The sequence below is a fragment of the Monodelphis domestica genome, chromosome 3 (assembly GCF_027887165.1).
Source record: "Monodelphis domestica isolate mMonDom1 chromosome 3, mMonDom1.pri, whole genome shotgun sequence".
Classification (NCBI taxonomy): Eukaryota; Metazoa; Chordata; class Mammalia; order Didelphimorphia; family Didelphidae; genus Monodelphis; species Monodelphis domestica.
In genome coordinates this window covers 396,002,943-396,024,685 of record NC_077229.1, presented here as the reverse complement: position 1 = coordinate 396,024,685, position 21,743 = coordinate 396,002,943, and positions in this window count along the sequence as shown.

Genomic DNA, 21,743 nt, shown 5'->3' with positions numbered 1-21,743 from the left:
TGTAGCTGGGCTTTGAGGACCAGGACTTCGATGCTGGTGGAGTTGGCTCTGTTGAGGACTTCCTGATTGGTGATTCTGTCCTGCCATTGGATCCTCATGATTGACCGGAGGGAGTGTTGGTGGAATTGCTCCAGCTGCTTCATGTGCTTCCGGTACAGTGTCCATGTCTCTCAACTGTACAGGAGCGAGCTGAGGACCACTGCATTATACACTTTGAGCTTCGTCGCAGTGCTTACACCGCTGTGTTGGAGGACTTTGGAGCGCAGCCGCCCAAGTGCTTGGCTGGCCTTTTGGATCCTGGTATTGATCTCGTGGTCTAGGGACCCGTCATTGGTTATGGTGCTGCCCAGGTACTTGAAAGTGTTGACGTTAGAAAGCTGTGTGCTGTCGACTGTGTGCTGTCGATTGTAATGCATGGCTAGTTCTTGGCCTCCCTGGTGCAGGTTGGAACAGCACCTCTGTTTTGCTGAGGCTGATAGTCAGGCCAAACAGTTTTGTTGCTGTAGAGAACCTGTCCACAATGGTTTGGAGATGATTTTCTTGGTGGGCCATGAAAGCACAGTCATCTGCGAAGAGAGCTTCCAGGATGAGTCTCTCTGTTGTCTTTGTTTTTGCAGTCAGGCGGCAAAGGTCGAATAGTGAGCCATCCATTCGGTATTTGATGTAGATGCCCAGGTCTAGATCCATCACAGCATGTCGTAATACTTGGGTGAAAAATAGGTTGAATAGTACCGGAGAGAGGACACAGTCTTGTTTCACACCATTGGAGATGTTGAAGCGATCGGAAGTCTCTTCACCAGATAAGATTTCCCCTGTCATGTCGACATGAAAGAGCTGGATCAGTTTGATGAATTTTGCTGGGCAACCCAGCTTGCTGAGGATCACCCACAATGCGTCCCTGTTCACTGTGTCGAGAGCCTTCGTCAGGTCTATGAAGACAATGTAGAGACTCAGGTTCTGCTCAAGGCATTTTCCTTGCATTTGCCTCACCGTAAAGACCATGTCGATGGTGCTGTGATCTGGTCGGAAGCCACATCGCATGTCTGTTGAGTATAACACGGGCGAGGATCTTTCCGGCAGTGGAGAGTAGTGAGATGCCTCTGTAGTTGTCACAGTCTGCTTGTGAGCCTTTGTTCTTGTATAGAGCTACAATGGAGGCATCTCTGAGTTCTGGGGGCATGCCTTTCTCTTCCCATATGCTGGTCAGCACTATGTGGAATGCCTGAAGCACCTTTCCCTTTAAGGCCTTGTACACCTTGGTTGGGATCCCGTCTTTACCGGGTGCCTTGCCTGCACTCATTTGTTTAATGGCTTTTTGGACTTCCTCTATTGAAGGAGGGACATCAAGTTGTTCAATGGAGCGGTTTTGGGGGATCTGGTCAAGGGCGCTTTGGTCGACTGAAGAGGGTCTGTTGAGAAGCTGACTGAAGTGTTCTTTCCACCTGTTGCTGATGTCTTTTTTATCTTTTATGAGAGTGTCACCGTCAGAGGATAGCAAGGGAGTGGTAGTTGGTTTTGATGGCCCATAGACAGTCTTGAGGGCACTGAAAAATTGTTTGTAGTTTTTCATATCAGCAAACCGCTGGATTTCTTCTGCCTTTTTTCCCCATCATCGGTCTTGCATCTTCCTCATCTCATGCTGTGCCATGGCTTAGAGAGACTTGAATCTGTCCTTTTTAGGAGCAGAGTTTGGGTTATTTTGCCACTCCATAAAGGCTTTGTTCTTCTTGCTCAATAGGTCTTCAATAGCAGTGTTGTTCTTGTCGAACCAGTCCTGGTAGTTGCGTTGTTTGGGGCCTAGGACTGCCTTTGATGTTTCCTTCACTGCGTCTCTGAACTGGTTCCATTTCTCGGTTGAGCTTCCAGTGAGTGGTCCCTTGGCAGACAGCTTGTTGTTCAGGCAGGACTGGAATGTTTGCAAATATAATGGATCTCTAAGAAGACTCATGTTGTAAAATGCGCGAACTGTCTGGGCGCGTTTTGGATGGCGAGGTGCAATGCGCATTTGAAGAGTTGCTCTAACCAATCGGTGGTCTGTCCAGCATTCAGCTCCTCTCATGGCTCTGGTGATCTTTACATCCTGGATGTCTCGCCAGCATACGATGATGTAGTCAATGAGATGCCACTGTTTTGATCTTGGGTGTATCCACTTTGTTTTATATTTGTTCGCCATTCTGAACACAGTGTTTGTGATGGTGAGTTCGAACTCTGAGCATTTGCTGAGTAGCAATAGGCCGTTGTTATTCATTTTGCCCACGCCGTGTTTGCCGAGCACTCCTTTCCATCTTTCATGGTCCTGGCCAATGCGGGCGTTGAAGTCTCCCAGTAGTATCAGCTTGTCATTTGTGGACACTGAGTGCAGGAAGGCACTCAGGTCAGAGTAGAACTGCTCGATGGTCTCCTCTGTTCTGGTCAGTGTTGGGGCATATGCGCTGATGATTGTGGCATACCGGTCTTTGCTGAGAGGCAAATGGATCTTCATGAGCCTCTCGCTGATGCCCACAGGCAAGTCTCGCAGCTGTTTGAGCAAACTGGTCTTGATGGCCAGGCCAACCCCGTGGACTCTGTCTTCATTTGAGGCTCTACCTTTCCAGAAGAAGGTGTATCCAGTGGTGGGTTCACTGAGTGATCCCTATTCTGGTAAGCGTGTTTTGCTTAAGGCTGCGATGTCGATGTTATATCGCACCAGTTCTTTACCGATTAGAGCTGTTCTTCTCTTAGGTCTTGGGGTATTCTCTCTATCAAGTAATGTCCTGATGTTCCATGCTCCTAGTAGGAGTTTCTTTGTATTTTTTCTTTGATTTCGACCTCTTAAAGGGGATGACCTGCCAGTCGCGGTGTGCTAACTGGGTGTTTGTAGGGCAGGCAATGTTTGGGACACCTTTTCTAGTCTTCTCCCTTGATTAGGGTGAGCAGTGCTGTCCTAGAGAGGGCTGCTCAGTAGCCCAGGATTCTGCTGAACGTCCCTGCTGCCCACAGGGCCGAGCGACCACTGGTCCGTGGGCTGCCTACGTGCAGAATTGTGACTACAACTGCCAGTGGTCACCTCCACCTGTTGCGTCATCACTCCCCCATTGCCGCAGGTCTTGAAGAGGGTGGACAGGGTTAGGATAGATGAATGTGCACAAAGATACTTGCGCGTGAAAGAGATTTAAGTGGAAAAGCCGATGCACAGAGACAGTCCCACTCTCTTGGCATTGGAAGCCTGGGTCCAGTGGCACGAAAAGTCGTTCCAGCTGGAGACTTCCTCAGCTGCATTGGATGGCCATGTTGTCTTTTGTGCTCCATCAAGCCCTAAGCACTCCAAAGTGCTTTGCTGCGTTGCCCTCTCAGCCGTTGAATCTTCTTATTGGTTTCTTCCGTCTGTTCAGCCGAAGCAGTCTTCACATGCTGGGTGAGCAAAGCCCTGGTTCATCATGGGTCGACGACCCGATGGCTACCCTCACAAGGTTTGGCCTTGTGTACCACTGTATAAGGATTTAAATAAGAGAAGCCTAAATGTCAGAGAAGGTATAATTTTAGAAGGCCAACCTATCCTTACATCATACCACCTTGGAAGAACTGAAAGCAGAGAGATCCTCAGAGTCAGCTTTGAAATTAGCTGCTTAAAGAACCTGGAGTTTGGAACAATGTTCCTTTAACCACAGTTACAGAGCCAAATTTTAACAGGTTTTTAAATCAAAAGAAAAGAAGTAGGCTGGAAAACGAGCAAACAACAACAGCAACAACAAAAGAAATTCAATGTAGAAAGTTATTTTGATTACAGGGAAGACAAAAACACAAACTCTGAAGAGGACAACAAAGCCAATACTGCTGCATCTAAAACCTCCCATAAAAATATGAATTGCTCTCACTCCCCCAAAAAATTAATGGAGGAGCTCCAAAAAGATTTTAAAAAATAAATAAGAGAGGTAGAAGAAAAATTGGGGAAAGAAATAATACAGGAAAATTATGAAAAAAGAGTCATCAGCTTGATAAAGAAGGCACAAAAACTACTGAAGAAATTAATATTTTTACAAACAAAATAGAACAGTTGGTTAAAGAGGAACAAAAATTCAGTGATGAGAAGAACTTCTTACAAAGCAGAATTGGCCAGATTAAAAAAGAAGTACAAAAATGGTCTGAAAAGAAGAACTCATTAAAAGGTGGAACTAGCCCTATGGAAAAAGTACAAAAGCTCAGTCAATATGATCATGCTTTAAATATTAGAATTGGGCAAATTGAACTAATGACTCCATGAAACATCAAGAAAAAAATCAAAGTAAAAAAACAAACACCAAGAAAACAGAAAAAATAAATGTATGATGTCTCACTGGAAAAACCACTGACCTGAAAAATAAACCCAGAAGAGAGACTCTAAGAATTATTGGACTACCTGAAATTCATGATCAAAACAAGAGCTTAGATATTATCTTTCAAGAAATTGTCAAGGAAAACTGCCCTGATATTCTAGAATCAGAGGGTAAATTTTACAAAAATACAAGTCATTCCCCAACTGATAAATGGCCAAAGGATATGAACAGGCAGTTCTTAGACAAAGTAATTAACTCCTCCTTAGTCAAGCAAGAATACTCTAAATCACTATTAATTAGAGAAACAAAAATTAAAACAACTCTAAATTACCATTCCACACCTATCAGATTGGCTATTATGACAGAAAAGGAAAATGACAAAACTTGAAGGGGATGTGGGTAAATTGAGACACAAATACAATGTTGGGAGGAGTTCTGAACTGATACAATCATTGTAGAGAACAATTTGGGCCTATGCCCAAAGGGCTATAAAACATACATATCCTGCAATACTATTACTAGGTTTTTATCCCCAAAAGATAAAAAACAAAAATAAGGACTTATATGTACAAAAAGATTTAAAGTAACTTTTTTAGGGGTGCAAAGATTTAGGAAGTAGAAGGATACCGATTAACTGGGGAGTGGTTGAGTAAGTTGTAGTATATGATTGTAATGGAATACTGTTGTGCTGTAAGAAATAATAAGCAGTAAGAACTCAGAAAAACCTGGAAAGACGTACATGAACTGAAGCAGAGTGTAATAAGCACAATCAGGAGAATATTGTACATAGCAAAATTAATGCTTTACAACAAAATTTTATAAAATCCATCTGCATCTAAAGAAAAAGAAGTGAAAGAGTCTGAATCCAGACCAAAGCAAACTTTTTTTCCCTTTATTAATTTTTATTCCAATTTTTTCCAAAAAAGGATTAATATGGAAAAATGTTTTATATGATTGCGCATGTAAAATGTATAGGAGATTATTTACCATCTCAAGGTGGGAATGGCATAGGTGTAGGGAGGAAGGAAGGGAGAGCATTCAAAACTCAATATTCTTTGAAAAAGGGTAGAATCCGTTTTTACATGTAATTGGGGAAAAAAAACTTTTTAATGATGTAAATGGAAGGACAATAAGCTGATGAAAAGTCGAAAATTATTTGTAAAATCTCAACAATAAACTATTTTCACCATTAAAGAAAGCAGAATAACTACAATTTAATTTCAACAAAGGAGAAAGAAATGGTGTTTGTGAGAACAATGATGAGAACATATTAGTCATATTAGAACAGGTGGGTATGAAGTTGATTCATGCTAAAGCCAACACTATTGTGAATGTGTCCAGGGATTGATTCCCAAGGTATCTAAAGGATGATGCTAAAGGAATGGAAGAATTTTGAACTGTATTAGTACTAAAAAGGGACTCTGGAGAACATCAAGTACTACCAATCTACATGTCTACTTTCCTAGTTTTAAAAACTTTATGGAAATCATTTTTATATAGATGACTATCCTTGATGATGGAATTATTAGGCAATGGAGAAGGTTTTACAAGAGATTTTACACAACAGACCACATTTTTACTATTATACAATTGAATTGAAAGATGGAAAAGAATACACAATCATGAAGTTTTTATTGTTTATTCATTATAGGAAGGCTCTGTAGATAGTAAAATGCCATGGAAAAGGCTCTTTCAACAAGATGGCACCCATAATTTCAGGAGAATAATTTCAATTAATTGAAATATATTATAACAGAGGCTCTTTGTGTGGCTTGTGGCTCTCTGATCTTAATCAAATGAGGCATAAAATAGGGAAATGCATGTTTGCTAAAAGGGTTCAGTCTTGTTACAGACACATTCTAGCACAGAGACCAAATTGAAGAAGGAATCCATATGGATTCTTTGTTTGGGGCATCCTTTTTGCAGGAATTTTGAAGGCCTCAAGCAGAAATCTATAACAAGTGCTCCAAGTTTTTCTTGATCATTGGTACAGGAGAAGTACATTTAGTGGATGAAGAACGTGTATTGCTCTGATTTTGATTTGTGTTTGCAAGAACAAACAATTGAGCTCATTCATTCATGTGTGTATATGGCATTTGGTATTAATGGATATTGAAATAATCCCAGAATTAAATAAGGAAACAGAAGAGGTTAGAATATCTATAGAAACTGGCAAATCTCCCTTACTAACATAGCAGGGAAGAAAACACTTATATTCCATTAATGTTGGTATATAGTTGTGAGATACAGAACATGATACTTTGTGATGAAATGAAAAGGAGTACCCTCAGAAGACAATAGAGATGTACATGATGCATGAGAACTTTATGGAAATTAGGTGAATCCCCTGTGTTAAACTTGTGGATGTGGATGGAGTAACTTGAATACAAAAAGGTAGGAATTGGTATATTATGAGTCATATCATTAGAGGTAGCTTGTAGCTCAACCTGATTAAAAAAATCCATTTGAGTATTTTGTCCCAATTTATTTGGGACATTCCATCTCTTTCCCCCATTCCCTATTATTAGATGTTAAACTCTTTGAGAGTAGAATCCATGAGATGATCTTTATCCTTCTATCTTAATGTCAAGAACATAGTCATAAATGCTTCATAACTATTTCCCCTCAAATTGAGGTAGCATAGTGTAATAGTTAAGGTTCTGAATTTGGAGGATGACCTGAGTAACATTCTTCAAAAATGTGCTTTACATATTTTATTAGGTGCATAATATCTGTTAAGCCATTAACTTCTCTGTTAGTTTCTTCACTCTCATCTGAGAGGGCTACATTCAGAGCCTCAAAATTTTCTTCCAATTCCAAATATATGTTCCTATGAATATATTGTACAATTACCCTTCTCATGGTACTCATCTTTCCTCCCCCCACCAAATACCTTATTAATTTCTAAATCACTCAGAACATCTTATTGATGGCTGAATTATTTCTGGAAAATAAATCTGTTCCCAGATCACCTAATCTAAGTTTTGAGGGAATTCAGAGGGCTTCTACTACAGCACCTTAGTGAAAAGTCCTTTTACAATGAAAACAAATTTATTTCTTTTTAACTTTTACCAGTTTCTTCTGGTTATTCTCTTTGTGACCAGGCAGATTGAAACTAATCCTTTTTCTGTAGTAAATATCATGTCTATCACCCTATACTCCCCCCTTTCTTTGTCATATCTTTTCCAGAATAAACATACCTGATTGTTTCAGCTGATCACCATGTGGCATGAACTTGAGACCCTTCATTACCCTAGGTATCATTCTCTGGATTTTTTCCAATTTTTCAACATCCTTTCTGAAATATTGTACCAGTAATTGGGCTTACTGCCCCAGAAACACTCTGATTATGGCTCCATACAAAGGAATCATAACAATAGTTCTAGAATCTATTCCTTTCAATGCAATGTAAGATTGCATTAAATTTACTGATTGCCACATTACACTGTTGACTCATATATAACTTGTTATCCATTAAAAACTTCCTTCAAGCCCCAGCTAAAATTCTACCTTCTACAGGAAGCCTTTGCCAATCCCTCTTAATTCTATGTAGTATTTTCTGATTGTTAATTATTTCCAATCCACATATATGTATCTTTATGCTTCGTTGTTTGTATGTTATCTCCTTCATTTGACTGTGAACTACTCAAGGGCAGACTCTGCTTTTTGTCTTTCTTTTAATCCCGAGCATTTAGCATAGCTTCTGGAACATAGTAGGTACTTGAAATGAGTGACTAAATGCCCTGAATATTTCTCAAGGGCAATGGATGGGCTTTTATCTACAGACATTTGTCAATGAAAAGATTGGTAGGTATATGCAGGTGAAATTGTATCACAATTTGCTCAGAGGACAATTATTTTATGATTTTAAGATTTTGATAGGTTAAATTTTACTAGAAATAAGAGGGTCATAGCCTGGGGTTTGGAAGACTTTTTATTATGAAATAATTTCTGCTGTACTGGCATTTGCTTTGATAGGATTAGACATCTATAAATATAGACAATATTCATGCAAAGCCTGGGCTGAGACAGATACCAATTGATGATCAAACACATTTAGATGTTGAAACAAAATCCTGGGTACTGTAAAAAGCCAGAAACCAAAGGAATGGTGCTGGAAATTGTCCAGAGAAAAACAACCAGGATGATCTAAGGATTTCACTAAAACAAGTAAGTATTTTATTTTATTTTTTATTGTAGGATGATTAAATATAGGGCAAATGACAGACATTATGAAAGACAGGTAGGGTGGGCATTGATGTGTTTACTACATAATGAAATTTTAGAGTTTGGCTACTACTGAGCTCTGAGAAATAGTTTTAGATTAGTTAGAAGGAAATTCTTTTCTTAAAATTGTGCACTTGTGTAGTTTGTTAGTCTAAGAGGAAGGTGTGTGCTGAAACTATAATTATACTGAAGAAGGGACATAATAAATCATGGATGATATATCTGTAATAGATTACTAAGTGAAGTCAAGGTTATTTGGGGGTTCATTTGTAATCACTGGAGACTAAATCCTCTGGGTGGCACTCTAAGAAATGGAATACTATTGAACTAGAAGGACCAATGGTCTGATCCAAAGTGGTATTACTTGCATTCTTATGTCCTCATATAACTATTTCCTGTTTCTTAAAAAAATACTCAAGAAAATATTACAAATCCACTTGGATATGTATCCAAGAAATTCATAAGCCACAAGAGGGCCATAATTTGCATAATTTACAAGTGTTTGAGTTTTTCAGCCTTACTATCATCATTTAAGTTAAAAAGTCAAATAATTCAGGAAAAATCAAAGCCAAACCAAATAATTCTTTTAAAAAGATTTCTTTTTGGCTTGGTATTTGAAGGTTTGTTTGAACAAAACTCTAGTTTTTTTTTTCCAGAAAGGCCAGTTAAGATTAGATTTATATAGAATAGGGGAAAGAGGAACCTATTTAACTACCTGGATAAATCAAGTAACAAGATCTTAGTACTAGTTTAATAGCTTTTATTTTTACTTTTCAGTGGTGGTGGTGATTTACATCAAACATCTATTTCACAGTGAACTGAAATGTGTACACAATGATACCACACTTTGTCTTCTTATGAAGACAGTTTGGTAGAGTCAAAAAGATCCCTGGAACTTTTGTAAGCCCTTAAAGAAGAGAACTAAGTTGGAATCCTGGCTTTGCCACTTAAAAAGCTGTGTGATTATAGGCAAGTAATCTCTTCTCTCTGAGATTAAACTGAGTCATTAAAATGGGAATGATAATATTTATAGCACCTATTTCACAAGGTTGTTGAGGGTAAAGCATTTCTTTTTCTTTTCTTTTTAAAAAACCCTTACCTTCTGTTTTACTGTCAATACTAAATGAATATTGGCTCCAAGGAAGAAGAGCAATAAAGGCCTCTGGCCTCTCTGTCTCCAGACCTGGATCTCTATCCACTGAGGCACCTAGCTGCCCCAGAGAAAGCATTTTCTAAATCAAAAAGAGATAAATAAATGAGTTGTTGTTTGAGTTATTTTTCTGCTTTTACAACAAATTAGAATCTTTTTGTAAATTGCATGAATTCTGAGACTTAGATTCTTATTCTTTAATCTCCAATTGTTTACCTAATATATAGAACAACTTCACTGCTCTTTCCCATGAAATATTTCTCTTCCTACCTTGAGTCATCCAATTCATTATCAACCTGCCTGCATTATTTCTTATTCAGCTTTCCCCCACAGTTTTAGTTAAGAAAATAACTTCATTACATGTTTGTCAGTTTTACTTCTCCTTGAGATTATAAATAACTTGAGGTCAGGGATCATGTTCTCATTTTACTTCATATATCAAGCTTTTATTTTACAGTGATATATATATATATATATGTATATATATATATATATATGCAAAGAAAAAGTCAAATAATTGTAGCTGTTCCAAACCTGAACATGTTGCCTCAGGGGGTAGTAAGTTCGCCGTTAATGATATTTCTCTGGGACATCTTGGATTACCGCTTGTTTGGGATGAGACAACTGGAGTGTCAATTGAAGAAAAGTTGGATAAGATAACATCTATAACTATAAGGGGATACTGGAGAGAAAGCATAGTGTAGTGGAAAGGACAATGGATTTTGAGTCAATGGAATTGGATTCAAATTCTGTTTCTGATATTTATTAGTTAGATGAATTTAAGCAACTTCTTTCTTTTCCTTGACTTCCTAATCGTTTCTTCTAAAGTTTACTTTAGCTGCATCCCAGAAATTCTCCATATTGTCTCATTAAAAAATTTATATAGTCATTATATATCATATAAATATTATATATATTATCCTTAATACATTAATAATTATAATTATTATATTATATTGACATGATGTTTCTTGTTACTTATTTTTAAGCACTTCATTGTTAATTTTCCATTTAATTCTGTAACTTTTGTTTGTGAATCACGAATTAACTATGCCTGTGACAGTAAGACCTATGAATAATGTACTTAATATTTCTGTCTCCATATTTATTTTCAATTTCTCTGTGTCATTTGGTTATGAGATATTTATATATTCTTTAGACTGTCATCAATAAATTCTTTAAGAACTTGTTCAATTCTATTATTTCCCCTTTTATCATTCTGTTAGATTTTTCCATCTTTAAAAATAACATTAAAGTCTCATAATTGTGCTTCTATATCTTTTTGTTATTTAATTTTTCATATATATAGATTTACAATGTATGCTACTTAGAATGTATAATTTAATGCTGACATTGGTTCATTAACTTATTTATAAAAGCACAATACTTTCACATTTTAATAAATATTATTTTTATATTATAATAGTAAATTACAAATATTAATATTTTATTATCAATAACAATGTTCTTATTTAACTATTTATTGTATAAAGTTTTGTTCCTGCTTTGTTTGATAGCATGATTGTAGCTCATATGTTTTTGTTCTGACCTCATTTTTATTCTATGTATCTCTTTGCTTTTAGATATGTTTCTTCTAAGTAATAGATTGTAGAGTTTTTGCCTTTATTAGATCTATCTCAGTTTATTGGATTTCTTAGTCCATTCATTTTGAAAATTAAGAGAATTAATTTATGTTTTTACATTTGTGGTTCCAGTATTACTTTGAATAAATTAATGTTTTGTTGTTCCCCTTCTTAGTTTATGTCGATTTTTTGTTCTTTTGATTAGGTTTCTTTAATTTATTTTGATATAATATAGTTCCCATAGAACAATGAACTCCCCTTCCCACATTCTTATTCCCATTTCTTAACCTCTTCTTTAATTTAAAAGTTTTACTTGATTTATTTTACTTAATTGTCCAGTCCACCCACCTGTCCCCCTTTTTATTCTCTCAGTTAAGCTGTTTCTTTAAAATCCTCCCCCTCCCATCTCTTTTGCCTTTCAAGTTTTGTTTTAGTTTTTCTTTTTTTTAATAGAGGCTTTATGTATCTTGTTTTCCTCAGTAATTTTACCCCTTTCTATCGTTTCTGAACTTTTTTTCTTTGATTCATGATCTACATACCTATTTATTTCTTGCTTAATCTCTTTATATTTCTTTTGTAATTAAAGCTTCTAAAGAATTAAATTTTATCCCCCTCTTCCAGTCCATTGCTACATTATTACCATTATATTTATAGTCATTGTCCCTTTTTCTGATGACTTGCACTTGTGGAAATATCAATTCATGAGGGAAATATTGAGTATTCAAGCATTTCCCACTGAAATTGTCTTGTGTTCTAAATTGCTTAGTCCAGTTCTATCTACCCTTTACCTTCCCCCAGATTATCCTATTTCCCATTTATTATGCAGTCTTTCTCTGAGTCCATATATTCCACTCTTCTGAATGCTGTTTATTCCCAGGAACTCATGTTTCTGTTCTCTTGTGGAAGGATGTTGTACATAAAGATTCAACATTCTCTAGAGGAAAGGGTACATGATATTTTCTTGGAGGGAATCATCTTCCTTTGCAAGAAAAGTCCCTCTACTAGCCCCTCAGATTAGACCCAGAGCAAGGTCCCTTTCTCTGATTATAGATAAATACCTATTCTGCATAGAGCTAATCTTCAGGGATGAGACTTCCTCTTTTCATTTCCACTATTTCAGTACCTTTCGTTAGCCACTTTTCCCATTCTTCCACAGCCCTTCTTCAATCTAGTTCTCCAAAATATATTAGTTAAAGAAGTTAGTCTGTGGTGTATCAGGCCTGGTCATGCACTATGTATGTATCTATACTGTATGTAAATATCATTTGTATACTATATGGGCTTATATAAAATGTATATAAGCATATTATATATACATGAATTTATGTATAAATAGGAATAAATAGACGTGTTAACACTAATAAAAAACAATATATTGCCGAAGGAACAAAAAGTTTCTGCCAAAAATCCTTATGTAGGTACATAAATATAACATATTTATGCATATATAAATATACACATCTTGCTTTATATCTGCATATAGACACTATATATATGTATATATACATATTAATATATTTATATAAACTAAAAAGAAAGTGATATATTAGCCAAGGAGCAAAAAAAAAAATTATGACAAAAATCCAAGGAATGGAAAAAGTAATTTATTGTTTGAGCAAGTTGACACAATGCTCCATAATATTTATGCTACATTTATTAACTATATCAAAGTCTTTGCTTCAGTTCCACATTCATAACTGATTCATGTGTTGCAAGTATAAAAAACAGACTTGAATGCTAGAATTTTTGATGTAGAAGTAGATCATTATTATCAATTAAATATATTCTCAACACAATTCTGTCAAAAACCATTGGTATATTTTCTATGGCATTTTTGAAGGAAACAGGTTAAGTCCAACATAATTCTGTTTAGCCTTTAAACTGTTATCATCTCTTCTAAATATAATTAAATATGATTTCCAAATAAAGACATAGTTGGACAAAAGCAACTTATACACTAGTGGGTAGCTAGGTGATATAGTAGATAGAGTCCTGGGTCTGAGTCAGGAAGACCTGAATTCTGCTACAGACTCAGACTCTTTCTATCTGTGTGGTCCTGGAAAATAACTTAACTTCTCTTTGTATCAGTTTCCTCATCTGTAAATAGGAATAAGAACAGTATCTATGTTACAGGGTTTTTGAGGATCAAATGAGATAATATTTTTTAAAGCACTTAGCATATTGCCTAGTACATAGTACATATTTTAAAAGGCTTAGTACCTACCCTATTTGATTTATGTGCATGACATCAAGCTATAACAATCTTCCAAAAATATATGAACTTGCTACTTCTCACCTGTGATCTTTCTTCAAAGATATTTCACTTGAGCTTTATAAGCTAATATTTTTTAATGTATGTGCGTGTGCGCAAGAGAGAGACAGAGAGAAAGAGAGATTGTTGTCTCTGAGTGTGAGGTTATATTGAACCGAAACCGAACAGATAAAGTCAATCCTTACAAACATCTTCTCAGAAAAGACACCTCAAGTGTAAACCCTTCAAGAAGAAAGCTGTGTCTGAACTTGGTAGGACAACTTCTTGTATCCTGAAATCAAAGGTGAATGTGGAGAAAATGTTGGGAAGCAAGGAACATCTTTGTAATGCCAGATTTAAAGTATACATTTTCAGAATTGTAAAATGGACCATACTAGATTCAAGACATGAAATAGTAAAAAAAAATCAAATATTAAAGAAACCTAAGATCTTTTACCATAGGGCAACTATAGAAAGATTAACATATTCTCATCAAAACAAAGCAAGAGGACTGATTGATTTGCTCAGAGCACATTATAAACAAGTCTATACTCCTTCAGAAGTATTTTTGAAACAAACATCACCCCAACAGTAATAGTTAAGATTGATATCATATTCCATTGTATTTCTCTAAGGTAAATGAAGGGGATTCACCTCCAGGTGGAACCTATTAAATGGCTAAGGTTCAAGGATGAAAATAATCCCTCTACTGGCAACATCCATATTAAGGAAACTAACAATATATTGACCCAGAAGCATTATCCAGATGGATGAATCATATAGATTTGCATATGGTAACAGAGAGGTTTAAGATGGCAATTTAGGATCAAGTAATTACCACCATACTCTGTAAAAAGGTTGCCCTAAAGGAGTCTAGACTTAGGAATAATAATAAAAATAAATAGAAACTGTATACTACTTAAAAATTTTTAGTGATCAGTACAGGTGATAGATAGATAAAGGCATGTATTAAGTGTTTGCCATAAGCCAGACAATAAGTCAAATGATTCAAATATAAAGAAAAAAGAAACAAGGGGATATTTGCCCTCAAGGAATACATATTTTATTGAGGGGAATAAAACACATGAAGGGATTCTAGAAAGTGGGGATGATAAAACTAGACATGACAGCATAGTATGGAGATAGTTGAGAAATGAGATGAATGCTTAGAACATAGTAAAATAAAGTGAAAGCTCATCTATCAGAGATCATGGTAGATCTAGGAACAGTGTGACTTTTCAGTAGGGAGGAGATGAGAATGATGATTGGAGTGGAGGAGGTGTGGTCTGAAGATGGCCAGAAAAAAAACATATAAATAAATTTTAGAAGTTATGGAACATATCACTACAGGTTTAGGAAAAAAACAATACAAAAACTTGACATCTACAAAATCTCTAGGAAGATATGACTTCATGGCTAAAATTATACTGTAGAATCTTACTGTCTTTCATGGATGGATATATTAAAAAATCACCATACTATAAGTCCTGACCTCAAAATATCCTTAATAAATAAACCAGTAAATTGTACTGGAGTTAGAGCAGATTCAGATAATGAGTATTAAGATATTGGATAGTTTCCCACAATTGTCAAAATATAAAATTGATTCACAAAATTTTAAGAATTACTTTTAAATCAATTGTTGCTAACTTGAATACTCATAAAAATTATCTAAATTACAAAGCTTTCAAACTTCAGAAACCAAATAAAGAATTTAAATCAGGTGGGAATAAGATTAGGCATATGATTTTATTTTTTGCTAGTGGAGTTGTTACAAAGATTTTTTTTTTCTGTGAGCCTATAAAAGATGAGCTTATATCCTAATGTTTTATTCAACTACAAGAAGGGGAATCTCTAGGGAAGAGGGTGTGAACATTTTAGTCACTTTCTTTGTACAATTCCAAATTACTTTCCAGAAGTTATACTAAATTTACAGCTCTACCAGCTATGCCTATCTTCCTCTTACCCTCCAACATTGATTGTTCCCACTTTTTGCCATCTTTTCCAATTGTCATAGTGTGAGATAAGAACTCAGACTTTTTAAATTGAATTTTCCATTAATGATTTGGAGCATTTTTTCATATTGTTGTTAAAAGTTTGAGGCTGTTTTGAGTACTGCTTATTTACATACTTTGACAATGTGTTTGGGGAGAGGGGAATAGCTCTTGGTCAAAAAATATTTCAATAAATTCCCTATATATTTCATATATTAGACTGTTATGAGAGATATTAGATACACAATTTTCCTCTCAGTTGTCACCTTCTCTTCTTGTTTTAGTTGTATTAGTTTGTTCAAGAGCTTTTCAATTTCATGTAATCCTAATTATTTTCCATCTCTTTTGTAAATATCATGGATACACATGACATTTTTTTTACATTTGTCTCTCCTATTAGGATATGAGCTCCTTAATGGTAGAGACAATATTTTTCCATTTCCTTGCATTCCCAGTGCTAATACAGTATCTATCTAGCACATGATAAATTCTTTTAAAAAACCCTTACCTTCTGTCTGTAAGGATAATTTTAGCATTGTGACTTAAAATCTAAATTAATTGGTTGCCAGGGGAAAATCCCAAATAATAAAATACCCAAGTGATCTGGAAATTATGGTGTGTTTAATTAATATAGAGAGAAGGGATTAAGAAGAGAGAGGGAGAGGAAAGAATTAATTTAAACTGCTCCAACTCAGGTTGAGCCAGGCAGGAGTTAAAGGCCTTGGCCAAAGGGGCCTCCCTGAGCCCAAGGGAAAAGGAAGTCAGTCTTATCACTCACCATGAAACCATCTCAAGGAACCTGTCTGAGTGAGCTCCTCCAGGCTGAGTTCTAGGATCGAACTGGGGCCCAGGCTGCTCATAGGAAGTGATCATCCAGATCCACCTCTCCGGGGAAAGATGGTATTTTTAATCAAGAACCACTTAGAGACAGCAAAGGAGCCAAATATATAGACCTTTCACCCTTGTGTCTCCTCTAAATTTTCATATCTACCAATCACATCAAAGGCTTTCTCCAGGACTGCCCATACTTTTAATTCTCACCTTCTTTGATTAGATTTTTGAGTTATTTAACACTTTGTTAAGTTCACCTTTTGTTAGTTACTTGACCTTTTTTGACCTACTTTGACCTACTTGATTAATTTAACCTTTATAGTTACTTAACACCTTTTCATATTAAGATCTAAAAATAGACGTAGCTTAATGTTCTAGCTTCACTATAAGGTGAGAACTAAGCACCTTCATTGTTCAATCAGGAGATTACAACTTTATCTTACCCTAAAGTAAGGTTTAAGTAGGGTGTAACAATGTAAAGTTCCCAAGACATTCATGATCAAGTATATCCATTGTTACAATCAGGAAATAGCTAAATCAAATCTTCTAAAGTAGGGTCTGAGTAGGGTGGAGTAGTTTTAAAATTCACATATCTCCAAATTGACACCAAATATTGGTCCTAAGTCTGGAGAGTGATAAGGGCTAGGCAAGAGAGATTAGGTAACTTGTCCAGGGTCACCTAGCTAGGAATTATCTGAGGCCATATTTAAACCTAGGACCTTGTCTCTTGGCCTGTCTCTATACATTGAGCCACATAGGTGACCCATAATAAATTCTTAGTAAGTGCTTTTGGTCATATAGTTTATCTTTTGTGATTGCTTCCATTACTTTTTTGCTTAGAATTCAGTCCCACCCATGATTATGTAAAGTATATATTCTCTTTCTCTTATTTTTGTACCATCTTCAATATTCAAGTCTTATATATATATATAATATATATATATATATACATACATACACACACACATATATATTTGAATTTCTTGTAGAATATGGCATAATGTGGCAAGTCTAATTTTTACCAAATTTCTTTTTAATTTTCCAAGAAGGGTTTTTTTTTTTCCAAATAGTGAATTCTTGCTCAGGTAATGTATTATTGAATTTATCAAACTTTTAGGTCAACATGCTCAATTATTTCTGATTCTTCCTTGTATAATCTGCCCCATTGATCTTTTTTTAAGCCAGTACCAAATTGTTTGATGATTATTGCTTTGTATTATATTTTAATGTCCACAAATTCTATATTTAACCATTTTCTATTATGTTCTCTACTGAACTTTTATTTCCCTATCTCCCATTCCAATCCCTTCTCAGTCTAAAAAAGAGCATTCATACAGGTATGTGGAGAGGTCTGAAGCTAAAATACTAAGAAGTTCTTGAAAACAGAACATAACCAAAGATAAGTATTTTTAATAATGGAAAATTATAATGATTATGTTTCAATTCATGGGAATAAAATAAAACAAGTCACATCCTCAAAGAACTTATTTTTTCCTTGAGGGAAAACATGCACACAGAGAAATATATACAAAATAAATAGAAATAAATACAAAGTAATTTTGACCAAAACTAAGAATATGGAAAGTGGCATGAGCTAACTCTCAGTGGGGGCTAAGTATTCAAAATGGTGATGGTGGAGGAGAGTTCCAGGTAAGGTGTACAGACTTTACAAAGACATGGAGGAAGGAAATATAATGCTATGTATGAGGAATGCCAAACGGACTAATTTGATTGGAACCTAGAGTCCATGAGGGATATAGAAATAGTTAGGATAATTAAATGGGATTAAATGTAGGAAGCATTGTAACATAGCAGAATGAGAGCTTTCTCTGGAGTCAAATGCTTGAGGTTCTCAGGCTGCCTCTCACGTTTCCTACCTGTGGCATTGAGCAAGTCAGTTAATATTCCTGAGCCTTGGTTTTCTCATTTATAAAATGAGGAGATTGTCCTAGATGACCTCTCAGTTCCATTTCAGCTATGCAACTATGATATATACTTATCTCTACAAAACCAGTGGTATAAGTATAAAATGGTTGGGAAATGTGTCTGGACCAGTAACTCAAGCAAAAAATTCCTGGCATTTTAGTGGACTTCAAGTTTAATATGAACCAACATTGTGACATGGCAGATAACAAACAAGCAAATTCCCAAATGAATTTTATCTTTTCATGTTAATAGAATTTTATTTTGCAGAACCCTGAACTCTATGTATAATGTTTATCAATCTTTAAAAATATTTGATTCAATAAAGCAAGATGCCACCTTATAGGCTTTCCCCCCCATAAAAGTCTCCTTTGCATGTATTAAACAATTATATGATTCCTTGAAAAATTTATCCACAAAGATAGCCTTGTTTGGTAATGCTTTAGGAAGTAATTTCAGGTGAAACATGGGAATGTCTTCTTATCAAAAATATTTGCCATAGTCATGAAGGATGTCAAGAGTTGATTCCAAATGAAAGAGAGATTCCCCATTGAAGGTGATGTCTTCTAAATGCTCTAGTCTCTAGATGACATTAGACTAATTGCTTTAAGTCCTGCTACATTTCAATCTTATGAATGAAATTCCCAACCTCTTAGAAAGTCAGGTTGCATTGTCCACATAGAATAACTAAGTGAATGAAGAATGACTGTGGTTTATATATGCCTGTGAAGAATGCCTATGGTCAGTAAACTAAGCCCTGTAAGCCACCTGTTTCTGCACAGCCTTCTAGCTAAGAAGAGTTTCTTTTTCATTAGAAAAGGTGATCTGATCATGTAGAGAGAAGAACTAAATGGTAGGGATAAAGCTTGTGTACTAAATTGGTTTACACACATCAAAAGATCTAGAAGAAAACCTTAAATCAATGGAGAGGGGCAGGGCAGCTAGGTTGCTTAGTGAATAGAGTGCTAGGCCTGGAGACAGGAGGACCTGGGTTCAAATTTATCTTCAGACACTTCCTAGCTGTGTGATCCTGGTCAAGTCATTTAGCCCCACTCACCTAGTCTTTTCTGCTCTTCTGCCTTTGAACTAATATCTCTAATAAAGGAGTCAAGCATTAAAAAAAATTAGTGGACAAAAAGTCTAGTGGGAACTTGTCTTTTCTTCTTTTAGTCAGTAATAAGAAAGGTGGGAAATGGCTTTCAAAAATTGGTCTGTTCTCTACTAATGCTCTCATCAAAGATGCCTTCACTGAAAATGTAGATTATATTCATGAGGTTTTGTTTAGCTGGGGAAAACTTCAGAAAGTTGAGTATATTTTGATATTGTCTTGGTTGTTTATTTTCAATTTGATCTGGTAATGTGATTTAGCATTAGAAAGAAGTTAATAGACCATCTAATCCAACTACCTCATTTTAAGTTTGAGGAAAAAAATCAAGACACTGTGACTCGCCCAGGGTCACAATAATAATAAACATCAGAGTTGGGCTATTAACCCAAGTTCTCTGACTCTAGAACCAATGCCTTTTCTACTGTATCACATAGAATCCAAGTTTTTTTCCCCCCTTTGGATTTAATATTCCCCATTTAGACACTTGTGAATCTATTACTCAGTACTCTCACATTGCAATGCTTACAGCATAGATTATTTCTATGTATATCTGACTTAATCTAATAAATCATTTTTTCAGTGTTCCTTTTGATATTCTCTCTACCTCTTCTATCAGCATAGCTTGAAATTTGATGTTAGAGACCAACTGCAATATATTCTCCTTGCTGATGATGAAAAAAGGTTTGTTACAAAAATATTTGCAAATCTTTTCTTTTTTTTTTTAAATATTCTCCTTCTACCTTCATAACTAAATGCTCTTGGGATGACTTTGTATAGTTGGATGTCTTATCAAGATTTCAGTAAACTGGTTTATACCCTTTATTACTTCTCTGTTTTATGAAGCAACATTCTCATGATTTTCCATCATTCTTCTCCACAAAATTTTATAAATGAGTTCATATTCTTCTATATATTCCTGATTGGGAAATAAATCAAGGATTTTCTAACTAAAGTTTTTCTTAGACTCTTTTGGTTTCTTTTTTGGTGGTAGTTGATTTATATATATGTATGGGGTGCTTAGGGAGGGGTAGTATCTCTGGTATGGAGGGCTTGTCGTGCCCTCTTAGGGCAGCTCTCCAGCCTCTGACCCTCACCTGACACCCAGCTCTCACTTGTGGCTCCCAGTAGCTGCTAGCATGCGGCAGCAGCCACACCTTGGGCAATGGCTTCGACAGGCCGGCTAAACCTTGTGAGGGTAACCATCTGGTCGTAGACTGCTGGTGAACCAGGGCTTTGCTCACCCAGCATGTGAAGACTGCTTCGGCTGAACTGATGGAAAAAACCAATAAGAAAGTTCAACTGCTGAGATGGCAACGCAGCAAAGCACTGTGGAGTGCTTACGGCATGTTGGAGCACAAAGGACAACACGGCCATCCAATGCAGCTGAGGAAGTCTCCAGGTGTAACGATTTTTTCGTGCCATTGGACCTAGGCTTCCAATGCCGAGAGAGTGGGACTGTCTCTGTGCACTGACTTTTCTACTTAAATCTCTTTCACGCACAAGTGTCTTTGTGCACACTCATCTATACACCATAGATGAAAACGCACAAAGACAATTGTCATCCTTGGTTACTGAGAGACTACTATAATAATAATAATTTAAATAGCTCTACACAATTTTTAATAGTTTGTATTTATGTATTTCCTTTTGTCTATATTCCATTTTAGATCATCAATAATTTGTCTCAACAGTTTGAGATTTGATTATTTTAATTCTACTTTGTATTTTCATTTTTCTTCTGACTTTAAATTAACTTTGATCTTTGCTCTAATAAATCAATGATCTTATTGTACAGATATCTGATTCAAGAATGACTCCCACCTCAATGTCATATCCTTTTTTTTGAAGTATGATAAATTTCATTTTAGTGAGTTTTTATGCCTGTAATTTATAACTTTAGAATTTTTTTCTTAAAGAAAATATTTATGATTTATCTATTCTAGATGCCTGTGTAGTTTGTTTTTGGCCTTTCTCATTTATCTTCCTGATTCATACTTTCCAATCTATTTCTTCCCACTTTAAACTATATCCACATTTGCATTGATGTCAGCAAGCACCAAGGTTTATGTTGCTTTTCTTTGGAAGGTTTTATCAAGATCTTTCTTCTTTGTATCCTTTGTAAGCAATCAATACACATTTTAATTCTTTCTGTGTTCTAGCTATGTATCGAGATCTAATGATGAAAAAAAGGCAAAATATCCCTTGCATTCAAAGTACTTATATTATAATGTGAAAATAATTGTGTTTAAGATACATTAAGAATAGATGGGCAGTAATGAGAGGAGACCTTGGAGGAATCTTGGAGCATCATTTAAGGTCTCTTGCTGAAGGTGGCATTTGAGCTCAGTCAGGAATTCTAAAAAGTGGAGGTGAAGAAAGAACAT